Below are 16,353 nucleotides of genomic sequence, written 5' to 3'. Positions count from 1 at the left end.
CGCAGGCAACTCATTGCCGAACAACAACCCGTTCCTCATCAAATTACCAGTCAGTCGTCCTCATCCGGATATTCTCGATCACCTCCAACCTTAGGTACGATGACGCACCAACCCATTAACCTCAGCTCTTTGCTCACTGTCTCCTCACGAGGACGAGGTGCTACCAATAGGGTAGCATCAACTGGCGCCCCTCCCCCGCGTTCACGTCGCAATAGGGGGGGATCTGCAAGATCATCATCTTCTCCCCGGGAAGATAGTCCTGTTGAGGCTACCGATGCTCATCGGGACAAACGTCCCAGGAGCGAAGAGACTGGAGAACCTCTCAACCAAACTGTAGTCCAACAACCCCCTTCTTCGAGTACTCCAGTGCTTCCCGAAAGCTGGACCCCTAATCTCATTAGGGGTGATCGGTCTGTTCACATTGGGGACAGTGCCAGCTCTTCGGAGACAGCACTCGCCCTTGCCCAAGGTCTACTGCTCCCTGTAGATATGCAGAAGGAGTCTGAAGCTACTCCTGATCGGCTTGTCGCCACTGGACTTGTCAGTGGTATTAAGGTAATGTGACTTAACTTTTTCCATATAAGTCTTTGTGCACATTTCGTGTACCACGGATATTCTCATTATCTACTATTCGGTGTTTTGTCAGTTCATTCAAAAGATGGTCACATTGGGCCAAAAGTTTGAAGATGCTGATAATGAGAGGATCACATTGCTGAACAACAATACCAGACTGCTTCGTACGATCACTAGACTTGAAAGGGAAAGAGACAAAGCCAAAGCAGACTTCGTCGAGGCCAAAAACAAGCTTGGAGCTGCTGAGGAGGGCCTCAATCAGGCACTGTTGGAGATTGATAACACTAAAAAAGCCTCCTACGAAGAAGGGTACCAGAAGGGTTTTGACACCACAACATCTAGCTACATCGAACAGATGCCAGCTATTCAGGACCAGATCTGGATTGCCAGCTGGGAAACCTGTCTGACAAAACTAGGGGTTGCTGATGATTCACCCTTCTGGGTTGACAACGAGCTGCCTAGCATCCGTGTTCAGAACATCGAAGACATTCCAGAGCCAGCAGGACATCCAGAGGAAGACTTTGAACGGCAAATTGAAGAATTTGCCAATGCTGAGGAAGATATCCCCACGGATGTGGACCCTACTGAAGCTCCTGCTCGGGATGTACCTATTGAGCCTATTAATTTGGAAGAGAATGTAGTCGAGGGTGGTGCTAACGCTGAGATCAACACTGATACCTCAGAGGTCCAGATTGTGGATTGATTTGGTAAGTACATGAACTGTTTTGGTTGCTGGTCCTGCGTGACCATAAGCATATTTTGGCCCTGTGAGGCACCAGTACAGTTAAATACTTTGTTAACACAGATATTCGGCCCTTCGTGGCATAACCTTAATGTTTTGCTCGGCTTCCCTGTTTGCTGCATCTGTTCGGATGCAATTAAGTATTTCGTACTGTTAACCATCATTCGTTTGCATAAGTATTTCGTACTTACACATGATTTCCTGTTCTGAAGTTTAAGTTTCACGTACTTTAAAAACATTTGTTTCCCAGTATCTCGTACTGTTTTTTAGTACATACAAGTGTATTCATACTTGTATTCGTTATGTTTCACGTACTCACACAAAAACCTCTAAGTATCACGTACTTAGAACTACTCGTGTGTTCGTACTTTAAAAATCCATACAAGTGTTTCATACTTGTTAAGTATCACGTACTCACACAAGAACCTCTAAGTATCACGTACTTAGAACTACTCGTGTGTTCGTACTTTAAAAATCCATACAAGTGTTTCATACTTGTTAAGTATCACGTACTCACACAAGTGTTTGTGTTTAAATTTCACGTACTTAAAGCTTTGAAAATCTTACAAGTTTACAAGTGTTTCATACTTGTGCTCAAATGTATACCCAAGTTTCACATACTTGAAATTCTATACAAGTGTTTCGTACTTGTATTCGTTAAGTGTCACGTACTTACACAAAAACGCCTAAGTATCACGTACTTAAAGCTTTGAAAATCTTACAAGTGTTTCATACTTGTAAAATCTTACAAGTTTACAAGTGTTTCATACTTGTGCTTCAGTTTCACGTACTGAACTGTATAACTGTATACCCTGCTCCCCAATACGAATGAGGGAAACTAAACTTGCAGTTCGTATTAAAAACAAATACCACAACAGTTATACTAAGAAGCGATTGTATTCATAATCTGCAAAACTCAAGAGGGTATTATTCGTACCCCTTGCAACTAAAATAGTCAAAACTAGAACAAGGGAATTATATTCGTAATTCCCACACAATCACGTAATGCAAATCTAAGACAGATTTTAATACTTCTAAACAAAGAACTTTCGTAGATTATGAACATTCCAAGGCCTTGGAATTGGATCACCATCCAAATCTGCCAATCGATAGGCTCCTATGCCTACAATCTCAGTTACTCTATATGGGCCCTCCCAGTTGGCCCCCAGCTTGCCTTCGTTGGCCACCTTGGTGTTGCCGAGCACTTTTCGTAGCACGAGGTCCCCAACACCAAATTCTCGAGGATGAACATGCTTGTTGTAGCTTTTCATCAGCTGTTCTTGGTAAGAAGCAAGATGAACCAAGGCTTTTTCTCTCCTCTCCTCGGCGAGGTCAAGCTCGATTTCAAGAGCCCTGTCATTGCCTCCACTTTTAACCAAAACTGTCCTGTTGGTCGGCAGGCCTACTTCCAGAGGTATGACAGCCTCTGTTCCATAGGCCAATGAATAGGGGGTCTCTCCCGTAGACCTCCTAGGCGTTGTTCGATGAGCCCACAGGACCAATGACAACTCGTCTGGCCATTTTCCCTTAGCTTTGTCAAGTCTTTTCTTGATTCCATTAAGGATAGTTTTATTAGACGCCTCTGCTTGCCCATTACTCTGAGGGTAGGCTGGGGTGGAATAAAAATTTCTTATTCCATATTGGGCACAAAAAGCCTTAAATTTCTTCTGGAATTGGGATCCATTGTCTGTGATCAATGAATAAGGGACCCCAAAACGAGTGATGATGCTTTTCCACACGAACCTTTCTATCATAGGCTCAGTGATTTTGGCCAATGGTTCTGCCTCAATCCACTTCGTAAAATAATCAGTTGCTACAAGCAGGAATTTTCGATTCCCAGTTGCTTTATGCAATGGGCCCACGATATCCATTCCCCATTGGGCAAAAGGCCAGGGACTCGTCAAAGGTACCAGATCCTCGGCAGGCGTTCGAATCATTGGTGAGAATTTTTGGCACTTCTCACAAATCTTTACATAAACCTTTGCATCTTCTTGCATGTGTGGCCACCAATAGCCTTGAGTAATTGCTCGGTGGGCAATGGATCTCCCTCCAGCATGGCTCCCACATGTTCCCTCGTGGATCTCATGAAGGATCTTCTGTACCATCTCAGGATGTACGCATAGCAAATAGGGACCTGTAAAGGATTTCCTATACAACTTACCCTCTGGGAGAGCCAAAACCTAGCAGATTTGACTCTTATCTTGTGGGCCTCCTTTTTATCAGAAGGGAGTATCTCATCTCGTAAGAACTCCATTATTGGATCCATCCAACTTGGTCCTTGGTTCACGTCCAAGACCAAATCTACACTCTTCCCAATGCTAGGCTCATTTAGGTATTCTACTGCCACCCTTCTCTTGAACTCTGTTGGTACTGCTGCAGCCAACCAAGCTAAAGAATCTGCATGAGCATTCTGTCCAGAACTTATTTGCTCAATATATACCCTCTCGAAGGTATCAAGCAAGTCTTTTGCTGCCTGCACGTAGGCTACCATCTTTTCATTCCGAGTCTCGTACTCGCCGGACAGTTGATTCACAACAAGCTGGGAATCACAATACACCCTGACCCGTTCTGCTTTAAGGGTCTTCGCACTTCTTAACCCAGCCAAGAGTGCTTCATATTCAGCCACATTATTCGACGCACTGAATCCAAGCCGAACAGAGAGTTCAATCAGAACTCCTTGAGGAGGAAAGAGGACAATTCCAATTCCAGAACCAGTATTACACGCTGATCCATCAACGAATAACTTCCATTCCTTGGGATCCTGTTCGGCTACAGGTTGATCCTTCAAGGATGATGTCCTAGCTGCCTGTTCCTTTCTCGTAGGGGGCAAGGGGGCAACAGTGGGGGAAAATTCTGCCACAAAATCAGCCAACACCTGGCCTTTAATTGCTGTGCGTGGCTGATACTCGAGATCATACTGACTTAACTCCACGGACCACGTCGAGATCCTTCCCGAAAAATCTGCCTTTCGAAGCAGCGATTTTAATGGATATTCAGTATAAACCACAACCTTATGGCTTTGGAAGTAGTGTGGCAATTTCCTGGTTGCTGTCCTAAGTGCCAGGACAAGTTTTTCTAAAGGCAGATATCTCGTCTCTGCATCCAACAATGTCTTGCTAACATAATAAATGGGGATTTGCTCGATCCCCAAATCCCTCAATAAGACGGCACTTACTGCGTGCTCGGAAACAGCTAAGTACAGAATTAAAGACTCACCTGGCTGGGGAGTTGACAATAGTGGGGGTTCGGCCAGGTATTTCTTCAAATCCTGGAAAGCTTGCTCACATTCTGCTCCCCATTCAAATCCCTCCCTCTTTTTCAGTAGCTGAAAAAAGGGTCTGCATTTGTCACTTGACCTGCTGATGAATCTGTTAAGTGCTGCTGCCATTCCAGTCAGCCTCTGGACTTCCTTGGTAGTTTTGGGACTCTGTAGTCTCTGTAAGGCATCAATCTGATCGGGATTTGCCTCTATCCCTCTCAAAGTTACCAAGTGGCCCAGGAATTTTCCTGAACCAACTCCAAACGCACACTTCGAGGCGTTGAGTTTTAGTTTATACTTCCTCAGGATTTCGAATACTTCCTTTAGATCAGAAATATGCCCTCCCTTTTCTCGACTCTTTACCACCATATCATCTATGTAAACTTCCAAAGTCTTCCCGATGAGCTTCTTGAACATAATGGTTGCAAGTCTTTGGTATGTAGCCCCATCATTCCTTAGTCCAAAGGGCATGACACTGTAACAGTATAACCCTCGTGGTGTGATGAACGAAGTCTTCTCTTGATCAGGTTCAAACATAGCAATCTGATGATATCCTCGATATGCATCGAGAAAACTCATTCGCTCGTAACCAGAGGTTGCATCAACCAATTGGTCAATCCTAGGCAAAGGAAAACTGTCCTTAGGACATGCTTTGTTCAGGTCTGTGAAGTCCACGCAGACACGCCACTTTCCATTCTTCTTCTTTACCACAACAGTGTTGGATAACCACTCTGGGTAATAGACTTCACGTATTGCCTTGGCCTCCAATAAACGATCGACCTCTTCAATCACAGCATCTACATGCTGTACGGCTGCCCTTCGTTTCTTCTGAATGATCGGCTTATGCAGAGGATCAATGTTTAAATGGTGACAGATCACATCTGCATCCACCCCAGGCATTTCCTCAAGCACCCATGCAAAAACATCCATATAATCTTTTAGGAACTTTACTGATTCGGCCTTTTCATCTGCTGGCAGTGATTCTCCAATTAAAAAATATCTTTCAGGATCAATCTCGTTGATCTGAATCTTTTCCAAGCCCTCAACCACTTTTTCAGCCGGGCTTCTTCCAACATCCTTGATGGTTGGTTGATCTGGTACTTCTAATGTGTGAACATGGTGGACCTTCGGGGCTGTTTTGATGATGGAAATCAAGCACTGCTGTGCCACCTTCTGGTTTCCTTTAAGGACTTCGATCCCGTTTGATCCTGGGAATTTCACCATCTGGTGATAAGTCGAGGAGACTGCTCTCATTTTGTGCAACCACGTCCTCCCTATAATCGCGTTATAGGAAGATGGGACATCGACCACCAAAAAATCTATTCTCAACACCACTGATCCGGCCCGAACAGGTAACGTTACCTTTCCAAGGGGCCAGACTGCTCCTGCACCGAACCCAATTAGAGGTGTTGTTGATTGTTCTAAGTCTGATTGGGCCAGGCCCAGCTTTTTGAATGCATCATAGTACAATACCTCTGTACAACTCCCCGAGTCCACCAGAATTCTTTCGATGTCGTATTCCCCAACTCGTAGGGTTACGACCAATGCATCATTGTGGGGTATTTGGACCTCCGCCAAATCATCATCACTGAATGCCATGCTCTCATTGCATACATTAGTCTCTCGCCCTCTCTTGTTTCCCAATCGCATCACGTGCTGATCATGTTTGATCTGTCTTTGCAACAGCCTTACCTCACTCCTCGTATAAGGTGCAGCCAACCCATGTATCATATGGATCACGCCTTTAGGGTGTTGCTCGTAACCCAACTCCATAACCTTCCCTTTCTCTTTAGGGTCCTCCTGGATAAACTCCTTGAGATAGCCCCGAGAGACCAAATCATCAAGGTGCCTCTTGTATACCTCACAATCCTCGGTCATATGGCCCCAATCTTTGTGATAACTGCAGTGCTGATTCGTAGCACGTTTTGCATCTTTGTCTCCTCCTAGACTTGGGGGCCATTTAAAATATGGCTGATTCTTTATTCGATAAAGAATCCTGTATATTGGCTCCTTCCAAACCGTAGTGATAGAAAAGAAGGACTTAGGGTCAGGAGCTTGCTTGTCCTTGTATGGCTCTTTCTTAGCCTGCCCGTACTCCCTTCTGTCTTTGTAAGACTTGGGTTCTGGCTTATCCACTTTTTTGGCAGGTGCCTTCGGCTGTTCGGCAACCGCCCTGCCATCCTCACGGAGTATGTCATCCTCCATTCTGGCGTGTTGCTCTATCCGTTCCATCAATTTAGCCAAGGTGGCTACTGGATGTTTATTCAATGAACGGCGCAGCTCTCCCCGAACAGGCAAACCAGTTTTGAACGTAGCAATTGCGTACTCCTCACTGCAACTTTCAATCTCGTTGAAAGTTTCCCAGTACTTCTTTGCATAATCTCTAATTTGCTCGTTCTCCTCCTGCTTCATGGTGGAAAGACTCTCAAAAGTCTTTGGGGCCTTTCTGCTCGTTAAGAACCGAGCAGTAAATTCCTCTGCTAGCTGCCTCCATCCTCGTATGGATCGTGGGGCCAACTTATGAAACCAGGATAAAGCTACCTTGCCAAGACTGGAGGGAAACATCGTGCACAAGATGGAATCATCCCCCTCATGCATAAACATGGCCTGTTGATAATGTTGTATGTGAGCTACGGGATCCGTATTTGTCTCGTAAAGTACGAATGCACCGTGCTTCACTCTGCTCGGAAACCTTGCTTCTTGTAGCCTCTTTGTAAAGGGGGAGGCTGCAATATTACTTAGGGCCTTGCGTGGTGCTTCTCGTGCAGTCACTGTCCCATCCTCTTGCTCCTTTGACTTGTGGGCCGAAGCCTTGACCCAGTCAGCATCAGGCCTCTCGTACCTGTCTCGATGATGCTTTCTCGTATCCTCTTCCTCGGGGGTAAAACTTCGGTCTCTGCTCCTCCTTTTTCGTGAAGAAGTCCTTCTCTCTGGTGTTCGGCTTCTACTTTTTCTTCCCCTTTTTCGTAGAGAAGCCTCATGATGCCCTATAACAGGACTTCTGCTCTTGCTTCTGCTCCTTCTTCCTCGTGAAGGAGCTTTTCTGTATTGTACCACAGCATACCTACTGCCTCTAGAATTTCTTCGAGACAGTCCAGAATCCTCCGGATGCTCCCTAATTCTTTCCAATTCTCTGATCTCATGCTCTCGTTTTTTAATCAGACGAGCATACTCCTCGACTTCTTGCCTCTTCCTATCAAGAACGTCGTCACTATGGTGCACACTCCTGGAGTGCGCGATCGATTCATCCCTGTGATGGGATTTACTCCTTCTCGTGGATCTCGAAGCCGTCTCTCCATCTCCTCTATTTTTGGAGTTATGATGCACGGTAAGGGGGCGGTCCTTACTCGTGTTCCTCCTGTGCCCACCCTGGGGCTTTCTCGGAGCCCCAGGTGGAGATTTGTCCCTTCCCTCATCTAACACATATTTTGGTTCATGCGGTGTTGCTGGAGTTACTTCCACCATGGTCGTATTTTAAAAGGGAATTCTTTCGTTTCCCACAGACAGCGCCAATTGTAGGGGGATGAAAACAATTGATGCTTCGGATCAGCTGGATTGCAACGGCTTATTCGTGCCTCTTCACCGGAACCCTAGCTCGACGTCTGAACCCTAATCTGCAAAATAGATAGGGGGTGAGTGCACCTTTGCCTCTCGTGGCAAAGGCCCTCCGATGCCTTTGTTAGTATCACGTACTAGAAAACTCAACCCTAATTATCAGTAGGAAAGCAATAATAATGCAACATATTGCGTACCTTTTACCTCTAGGTTTACCTCATATTTATAGATTTATGGATGCTTGCTGTCCAAGCATCCATGTTACCATAGGATTCCTAACTCGTATAGGAAACCCAGGATATCAAGGAGTCTCGTTTCCTTTATCAGTTTATGGAAAAGATTCCTTTTAGGATTCTTTTCCTTTAAGAGCCGAACATCCCATATTCGTTGGGTATCTTTCTCAGATCCTATATTCTTGGGATCTTTATCCCTTTATGGGACATGACTACTCTGGAATCTTCCAGAGTATTCCCTCTGCTCCTACTCTCGATTAGAGCTCCTTCCTTGTTCGGCTGTCTCATAGCCGAACAGACTACCTGGACCAGGGACTTCACATGTAACTTGGTTCAAATGTAAACAGAATATCTCCTATCTGCCGAACAGATAGTTTACTCCAGTGACTTGTCGTGTCATTGACCTTTATTCAGCCGAACAGATTGCATGGACCAAGGACTTCACATGTCTTTGTTCCATATCGATGTTCTTAATACTGCCCGGCGATAAGTCCAGTCGTATTTACCACGTATTCCCAAACATCACGTGTTCGGTAACTAAATGTATCTGCTCGGGAATACCTCCCTACACTGTTGAGCATGGGAGGATGCGTGAGCCACCACGTACATGGTATCCGATTGGCAGCAACCTCAACTTGTCTTCCCAAGGTGAGACTAGATCACTTTCAGATGGCTCACCATCGGAAGTTGGTAATGCAATTATTCATGATATCCATTCTTCTGTACTTGTCGATTAATGGTGATGCTAGGACTGTTTTGTAGTTATAATGTTGAGTTTCAGTTTGTGGTGGTTGTATCCTTGCTTTTTAAAGGATTTCAAGTTCAGTTTGGTATGGTGTTAGGCTGGTTTTTGCAACGGTTCCTGCTGTTGTTATAGATCTGTTGTTTTTTGAGATTGTTGACATAGTATCCTACCAAGTAGTGTCATTGTCACCACCTGTTTGTTATCTGATATTTTTATCTTGTTTCTGTAATGTTTTGTATATTCTCATTTAGGTAACTCTTCCATAACCCAATAAAGATTGTACTAAATGATAGGGGACAACCTGTAATGCCTGAAGCATCTTCTCTTGCCACTAATTTAGGGGTGTTGGCGAGGGATGGTTCCATTTTACCATTGCACTATAAGGATTGGCGATATGTCCTTGCGCACTATAAGAAGAGAGTATGGGAAGAAATCAAGGTAAACTTGGGGTGGTTTATGTATACATATTGGGCTGTCTTATTCAACAATTATTAATTATTTATAAGTATCTTTTTGTATTGTAGGCTCATACAGATGCAAATGATTCTATGGAGAGGTGGTTCATGCAATCTCTTGGAAGGAAATGGCAAGGATGGAAATGTGAAGCAAAAAAACAAGGATACACGCCATATAATAATGATGCAGACAGAATAGCTCATAGGCCTAGTAGAGTTACGGAGGAGCAGTGGCGGTGTCTGGTCTATTATTAGAATGATAGAAATGTACAGGTATGCGAAACAGATTAATATAAGAGTTATGGTATTATAATTTCCGTATTGTTGTCAAAGATAAGAGAAAATTAAAATTATTGATTTTGATAGGAGAAGAGTACAAACAACAAGGATTATAGGTCCCAACAAAAATTACTACACACAAGCGGGCGGACACCACATTATTTGGTTGAGCAGAAGGTTTGATAGATAAAAATTATTTATTTTATTTTATCGTACTTCAAAGCATTTTTTTTGACATGATCAAGATTTTACTTTTCATATGCATTAATGGTGATGGTAGGACAAGGATGACGGAAAAAACCCTACGCGTATTGATACATTTATCAAAACACATACACGAAAAGGTGGTGTAGCAGTTAATGAAGAAACTTCTGCTATCGTTGTAAGTTGATTTGTGATTTTCATGTTCTTTGGTTATTTTTAGTGTTGATCTTGTTACGTAATAAGATTGTATCTTTAAAAATTTTCCCTAACACTTGAGAGACTTCTTATAGAACAAATTGAAAGCGTTGCGATGCCCAGATGGGTCTAGTTCACATCCCATGTCAGAGGGTGCGATTTTCAGTCAAGCTATAGGACCTGAGCGACCCGAGCATACTCGAGGGCTAGGCTTAGAAGCAACTAAGAGTAAGCTGCTTGGTGCGAAGAATAATGATCAAGCACTGTCCCAATCCTCCACCGAACATGATCGAGAGTTTATGAAGATGAAATCCAAAGTGCAAAAGATGAAAAGGTTCTTAGAAGCTATGGGTTACACAGATGATACAGATGACGATTTAGATGAGTTCAATGAGTCACCCAACGAGAATGTACCATATTCATTTTCATGAATTAATATACTGAATATTGCATTTGTTCCTTATGGCATTTTCTTTGCTAAACTTGACTTTATATGCACTTAATTATTAACAGCATCTAGATGCCTCTAGCGCGCACCGCAAAATGACAGTTGGCAATAACCAAGTCCAGAAGAGATAAATCTAGCACACCGGTCGCAGCCAGAACCAACTCCATTTCCACGGCCGAATCAACAGGCTGATTCTCATCATCAGTGCGAGGTAAGTTGCACAATTTCTTCATCTCATTTTCTCTTTTTTTTCCCCATACATTAATATAGTCTTTGTGATCTAATTGGGATATCCCAGCCGGGATCTACGGCTGCTGCTGACCTTGCCATGTGGAAGCAAGCTAAGGCAAGTCAAGATGCTCGCAAGGTGGGTTGCACCATCCTCTTATAAGCTCAAAATCTATTGTAGTCATCTTTCTTTTAGGCTGAGAATAGTTTTCTTGTTGATAATTGGAATCATGAGCTGAAGCTTTGTTTCTGACAATGTGCTTGTGTTGTATATGTTAGACTACAAGAGTCACAAACAAGAAGAGAAGAACATCGCAAAATGGTTCAAATTGAGTTTCTTTGGGGCATCTTTGTGTCTGTTTTTGCTGCTTTCACTATGAGTTGTTGCTTCCACTTTCTTGCACTCTATCTCCCCATCATATTTGTGCTTGGACTAGTATACTACTACTATAAGTAGCCTTAGCAAGAATTTAATGAGTAGTATTGGCGCATAGTTTTTGTGAATCTGATTGTGGTTGTTTGTTGCACTCTGTTTGTGACTGGTTTTTGCACTTTGTTTGTGACTGATTTTGTGAAGATGCACTTTATTTTGTCACTAGTTTTTGCTCTCTGAACTTGTAAAAATGCAGCTCTTTGAGCTTAGGAATTGTAGGTCTCCAAGGGAATAAATGGACCAATAGATTAGATGGATCAATGGAATAGATGGATCAGATCACACACACCCAACACACACACACACACACACACACACACGGACCAATAGAATAGATGGATCATATCACAACTTTCTTGATCCCCTCGAGGCATCTCTTAAAATCCTCCACAAATCCTTAATGTTATACTTTCCTTTGATTTACAGTGCCATTCTTGATCGCATGGAGCTACATGAGCTGTTTCCAAAATTGCAGTAACTTGAACATTAAGAATTGAAATCCGTAAGCCGGGTTGATCCCATGGAAAACAATGAGTTATTCTTAATTGCAGTTAAATTGAATACTATTAAGAACCGGACTCGAAGAGCTTTCACTAGCTTCAACAAGCAACTTATAAGATTTTGAAAAGACTACATGTACTTTTAGTCAAATATTATAATGAAAAGCTTATTGTCCAATGGATAAAAATTACCCTAACCATTATGGACCAATGGATAAAGGTTCAAAAGGTTCATCTAGTAACTAGGTGAGTTGGTTGCTCGGTTCCTCCAAGTAGTCCGTTGGAATCTAATTCGATTGGCCCCGAAGGTCTAGAATCTAAATACGACGGAATAATGGAAGTAAAAATAAGTAATTCAAATAAAATTCAAATATTGAACGAAATTTTTATTGACCAAAATTCAGGGCTGTTACAATCTATCCCCCTTAAAACAATTTCGTCCCCGAAATTGGCACGCGACTACAGATTAGACTAGGTCGCTAAACCGATCTCGGGATCATCGACTATCCCCCTTAAAAATTGGAGTAGGTCACCATCAATCGAATTAAGGCTCATCACTTGCATAACGAGATGGGGTTGAAGTTGCCTCTGCCGTCGAACAGCTTGCCTCGTCGTACGCCTTTGGTAAGGTCTCCACCGTAAATACCGATGCAAAATCTCTACCAAATCATCATGCAGACTCATATCCTACAGAAGTTTCCTTAGCACGTCTTTGTCGAATCAGCTTACTTCCTCACCTAACGATATTAAACCCGTTTCCAAAAGTTCCTTCAATTGGGTCTCGAGCTCTATTAGTTCAGCAGGGGCCATTTGGTACAGCGCCATAGCGATTGGTGCGATTCCCGGTTAAAGTTCTATAGAGAAGTCTATTTCTCCTTAAGGCGATAAGCCAGGAAGTTCTTTAGGGAAAACATCGGCATACTCGTACACGATGTGTGGAAATCCCACTTCCATTCTATTGGCTTCCTCCAATTGAAGACTAGCGAGCCATCCAAATAGTTGGTCCTTCCATCTTGATCTCCTCGTCGCCGAACTCGCTGTCTGTCTATCCCCCTTAAAAGGAATCGAGTCCCTTCTAGGGTATAAGCTATCATCATCCCTTGATGGCAGTCTATGATCGCTCGACGTGCAGATCGCCAGTCCATCCCCAGGATTACGTCGATATCCGCCATGTCGATCACTCTGAGATCGCAAGTCAGACGCAGGTTGGCTACTTCTATCTCGCACCCTCTACACACTAAATTAACAGTTATACTCTCTCCCCAACGGCGACATGCATTTAAGGGTCCTGTTTCCAGTGCTAGAGCAGTCACGCAGGCAGTAAATACAACGGAATGTGGTGCTAAAGCTTGTACGTAGGTGCTACCATAGCGTACCTTGGATCACAGAGGGATCCTGCTCTCGTTCCTCAGTCTGAAGCGCGAAGATACGCCCTCCAGTGCCTTGCTGGAATCCCATGGGCTGCTGTTCCTTGCTCTGTCCATTTTGCTGCTGCGATAGGCCCTCAGAGTTTTGCTTCACAAAACCGGCTTGTCCAGCTTGCTGAGCTTTCTGATTCCCAAAGCTTCCATTCCCTCCTCTTTGAAGTTAGGGGCAGTCACACTTATAGTGACCCATAGCCTGGCAGTTGAAACACTGAACTGTCGCTATGTCTCTACCACCTCTCTTTGGTTTGCCACCTCCAGGGTTAGCAGTTCTCTAGGGTCGATTGTTCTGAGACGGGGTAAAGGGTTTGGTGGAGTAGGGTCCATGGTTATCGCTGAGGGTTTGGGTTCGGATTGGTCCACCGGCGTTGCCCGTTGCCTTCCTCCATCGAGTTTTGAAGTCAGCCTCATCGCTTTCCAAGCGGAGAGCACACTAAACCACACCATTATAGGTGGTAAAGGCTTGTGCCACTACGGCCCTTCGAGCGGTAGTCAGCCCCCACTCAAATCTTCTTGCCTTCTTGTCTTCGGTTGCTACAGCGGTTGGGGCGTAACGGGATAGCTCTTCAAATTTGGCCGCGTACTGAGTGACGGTCAATGTTCCTTGCTTGAGATTCAGGAACTCTTGTTCCTTGGTTAGGCGAAGGGGCGTGGGAAAATACTTGTCGAGAAATAGGGTCTCGAACTCGGCGAATGTCATGGTGGTAATGTCATGAGTTGCCTCCATCAGGTCCCACCAGTAGCGGGCTTCTCCCTTCAGCTGGTAGGTGGCGAGGGCCACACGATCTTCGTTCCGGGTGATCTCCAAGGTGTCCAGGATCACCTTGGTTTCTTTTAGCCAGGCTTCAGCTATGGTAGGGTTAGGATCTCCGTTGAAGGTCGGGGGTCGACGCTTGCAAAATTCATTCATTGCCCGGGTTCGGGTCATAGGTTCATCGTCATGGTTTTGGTTTTGGCGATTGGCATTCAAGGCAGTTACAAGCGCTTGCACGATTTGTGCTAGGTCGGGGTTGGAATTAGGGTTAGAGGAGTCACCGGTCTCATATCCTATTCCGCTCCGTTGGTTCACCATCTACGAGAAATAATCGGAAGGGGAAGGTTTAGTCTACCGAATCGATTTCCCTTTAGTAAAAGGCGCTTCCTACTAAGGGTCAAATAGTATGCAACGGTACTCTTTTAAAAATAAAGCATGTTTTTCATAGATAAGAACATCATACAACATAAGCAAAAATTCTCCATAGATAAGCAGAAAGATACAATCATAGGCATAGAGTTCTACTATAAAACAAGTAGACTGAAAACAAGATTCCTAATACAAGTTGAAAACGATCCTAATCCTTAACATCCTACATCCCGAAGGATTACAACGGTTACTAGATTTATTCCAGGTGTGCCTAAGTAGTATCCTTGGCCTTCACAGATCCTTTAGGGTCTCGTCCTCCTCGAGATTCCCTTTATCCGCAAGGTTTTCTTCCTCAGTCACCTCATTGGCGTCCTTATTACCATTGACTTCTTCCTCCTTAACTCCAACCTCAAAGTTCTTCATCGGGGGTAAAACACCAAAATACTCATGAAAAGCAGACAGGATAGGAAACATATCGGAAAACCAGGGGTCCTTTTCGACGGGAATAGGGGTATTCTGCTGCACTTTTTGGAAATCTCTCTTTTCTGCAAGTACAGCGGCCACAAAGTCGGGATCTTCCAGTTTCTGGGCTGTCAGGGTTTCTATGGTATTTCTGGGTTGATAGGTTTCGGCTAGAATATCGACTAGATGTTTCATCTACAAGAAAAAGTTTCAACTTCAATTAGGAATGTTTTAGGACAGGGTTTTGCTAATACTAAGAAAACTTTCGAGTTTCTATGTTCCACGTTCGACTCTTGATTTAAGTCATCATCCAATTGTTCGGGAATTCCCAGCTCGGTCGTACTGCCAATTTTCGTGCCTTGCTTCAATCCGAAGATTGTTTTGACCGAATTCCACCCAATTTGGGACGGTAAACTTAAACTCAATTCACGTTTGTGCAACGGTTAATCTATCTCATGGTTCTACCCATTCTACCCATGGCTGAGGTTTTGAACCTAAAGCTTTGATACCAAGTTGTAACGCGCCGAATTTTGGGTACGTTAAAAAGACAATTTCATTGAAAACCTCAAAATAGAGTCTGGCTCTTATTATAAACAAACTCCCACAAGAGTTCAATAATTACACAAATGATGGGGATTCTAGGGTTCCTAACTACAGCTCCACTTGCTCCTCCATTCTTGCCAGCTCCTCAGCTCCAAAAGCCTCCAAGGTGACATGCTTACCCTGATCATCTACAAAATCTGACACATTATACCGGCGTCGCCACCCATATAATATGTCAGGGTCACCAAAAGGCAACACCGTGAGCTACAACAGCTCAGCAGGATAATCCCATACCCGCTAACCCATAACTTATAAACCACAGGTTATAATAACACATCGATTTCCACATGATACATATATACGCAGCCAACAATGACACATCCACATTCGTTAATCAACTATCGTTGGTGTCCAAGAGTTTCGTGTTTCTCCTACGCGACTCATCGTAGACCGTGTCAACATTTTCATTTACAAACCAACCTTTCAAAAACCATTTGTTTAACTCACACAATTTGCATTGGCTCCGTACCGCGGATAACCAAGCTACACACCCAACCTCGGTTCCGCCGTTCCGGGTTCCCGAGTATCCTCACAATGGTTCCGCCGTCCCGGGTTACCATTGGCACACAAAACATTTGCATTGGCTCCGTACCGTGGATAACCAAGCCATACCTCACCATGGTTCCGCCGCTCCGGGTTCCCATGGGAAAGCACACAATTCAAAACCCTCGGTGCCGCTACTCCAGGTTCCCGAGTAATCCCACAATGGTTCCGCCGTCCCGGGTTCCCATTGGCACACATTTGCATTGGCTCCGTACCGCGGATAACCAAGCCACAATTCAAAACCCTTGGTTCCGCCGCTCCGGATTCCCAAGTATCCCACAATGGTTCCGCCGCTCCGAGTTCCCATTGGGGTTTTCGAAAAACTAAACCCTCGGTTCCGCCGCTCCGG

General features: G+C 44.2%; 1 long non-coding RNA gene across 1 annotated transcript; it reads left to right on the top strand.

Annotated features, from left to right (window-relative positions):
• Nucleotides 1–9,389: 9,389 nt before the first annotated feature.
• On the top strand, nucleotides 9,390–11,954 carry LOC131316600 (uncharacterized). Its single transcript, XR_009197193.1, has 8 exons — nucleotides 9,390–9,545; nucleotides 9,632–9,835; nucleotides 9,929–10,018; nucleotides 10,122–10,223; nucleotides 10,336–10,650; nucleotides 10,754–10,899; nucleotides 10,987–11,055; nucleotides 11,196–11,954. It is a non-coding gene; the product is annotated as an uncharacterized LOC131316600 (long non-coding RNA).
• The last annotated feature ends 4,399 nt before the right edge of the window (nucleotides 11,955–16,353 follow it).

The sequence above is a fragment of the Rhododendron vialii genome, chromosome 2a (genome assembly GCF_030253575.1).
Source record: "Rhododendron vialii isolate Sample 1 chromosome 2a, ASM3025357v1".
Taxonomy (NCBI): Eukaryota; Viridiplantae; Streptophyta; class Magnoliopsida; order Ericales; family Ericaceae; genus Rhododendron; species Rhododendron vialii.
The sequence above is the reverse complement of the archived record's forward strand: the minus strand, read 5'-3'. Positions and strand labels throughout refer to the sequence as shown.